Below are 2,073 nucleotides of genomic sequence, written 5' to 3'. Positions count from 1 at the left end.
GACGTTTTAGCATCGTTTTTTTGCATTCTCTTTCTAAACTTTTGCAAAATTTAGAAAGAAACATCCAGAATATCGGATTGCTGATCGAATGAAAAATAAAAGAGCTAACATGAGCGAAAAGGAAAAGGAGGAAGTACGTCGAAAAGATTGCAAAAGAAAGAAGCAAAAGCGAGAGGTGAACCAATCTACATCTGATATTGAACAATCCTTTTTATCTCCGTAGAGTTTTGGAAAGGCACTTAAAAATTTATTCAGCATGACCTGCCGATTAAAACAAAAGAAAATACCTTTTAAAAGAAGTTAGTAAACGTGAAAACATACTACTTTTTGATATTTCAGAATCAGGCCCTGAATACGCCGGTTTGGACGATGTTAATTGCAAAGTTCTAGATTTTTATTAGGACGCAAAGATGTTGTTATTGATAAAAAAACAAAAGAGAAGGACACATCGCTTATATGTAGGAATTTCATTTTATTTAATAAGGTTTTCAGCTTTTGTAAACAATTTTTGTTTTCTTTTAGAAACAAATTCGTCACATGCTGATAGGAGAAGCATATTCACTTTTTAAAAGTGGGCATATTAATTTAAAAGTGGGGAAAAATAAGTTTTACGATCTGCGGCCATTCTATGTCAAGCTAGTAAACGATCTCCCCCACGATATTTGCCTTTGCATATACCATGAAAATTTCAGGTTGTTAACGAATGTCTTTCAAAAAAAATTTATTATTATGTCAGACATAGTTGACAGATCTGTGTGTAATCAAAACAACCAATCTTGCATGTTTATGGTATGTAAAGAAAACTGTGGGTTGCCAAAGTTTGATGAATATGTTTCTAATGTAATAGACTCATTTGGTGACGATTCCAACAAACCGCTCTATGTTTTTGACCAATGGTCTTCAGAAAATGCGCAAAAAATTGAACAACCACTACCATCTTTGTTAGAGGGGTGCGTATTACTGCGTCGACAATTGCCAGGTTATATACGTCATGTGTATATAAAGCAACAACAAAGTGCATATTTTCGTTTATGTCACCAAAATGTATCAAAAAATACAAGTAAGTAAAATTGTAATTTCATTTGTAATACGATAGCAAAATTTAATAATTTTGTATTAAACTTTTTTTTTATATTTATAAACTAACTATTCATCCATATTTTTAATTCTTCTAAAATCAGATGAATTTCAGTGAAAATTATACCATAATGGAGCAGAGTGAAATTCAATCTGCTAACTGGGTTCATCAGCAACTAACAGTATTCACTGCTGCAGTTTGGAGTAAGAACAATACACATGCCTATGCCATTGTATCCAATCGTTTACTTCATGATAAATATGCCGTCTTGTTCATTATCAAACAATTATTAAGTCGTTATCATAATATTTGTAAATTACACTTTGTACAAATTATCATCTGATCTTGTTGAGATTCGTTGGTCATTTTTTGCAACATCACACGGAAAGGGAGCAGTTGATGGCATAGGTGGAGAAATAAAAAGAATGGTTTAGACAACAGTAAAATCTGGTAAACGATATTGTCGCAGTTTAAAAGATTTTGTGAGCGTTGCAAGTGAAAAATTAACAAAGTCATTATTTAGAGAAAAAATCTAAAAATGAAAGTTGTAGATATGGAACTTTTAGTTATTAAATTTTCATTTTTTTTAGATCATCTCGATTACAAATGAGTGTATTACCGCAAACCAAAGTGAGATTGATGAGACGCTTCTCAAAGATAAGTTTAAAGTCAAGGGTATTCGTATCCACCACTCTTTTCTTTCTAATATTGATTGTGCTTATATGGCAATTTGTAACCAATCAGAAATGATAAAAGTTGTTAAGAATTCATCATCTTCATTATTGATAAACGTGGTATCATCTCCATCTGAAAGGTACAAATTTAATACTATTTCCACCGTGCGTGCTTTCGGTTTAAACTAATATCGTGGAGCAAAGATACATCGTTGAATTCTGTAATTTTGTAATAATCTTTAAGAATGCTTGTATGATTACCTATAAAAAACGAAACACTCGTCACTAATACATTTTCAGAGAAAATAGGGTTCATTTATT

The sequence above is a fragment of the Hydra vulgaris genome, chromosome 09 (genome assembly GCF_038396675.1).
Source record: "Hydra vulgaris chromosome 09, alternate assembly HydraT2T_AEP".
Taxonomy (NCBI): Eukaryota; Metazoa; Cnidaria; class Hydrozoa; order Anthoathecata; family Hydridae; genus Hydra; species Hydra vulgaris.
The sequence above is the reverse complement of the archived record's forward strand: the minus strand, read 5'-3'. Positions refer to the sequence as shown.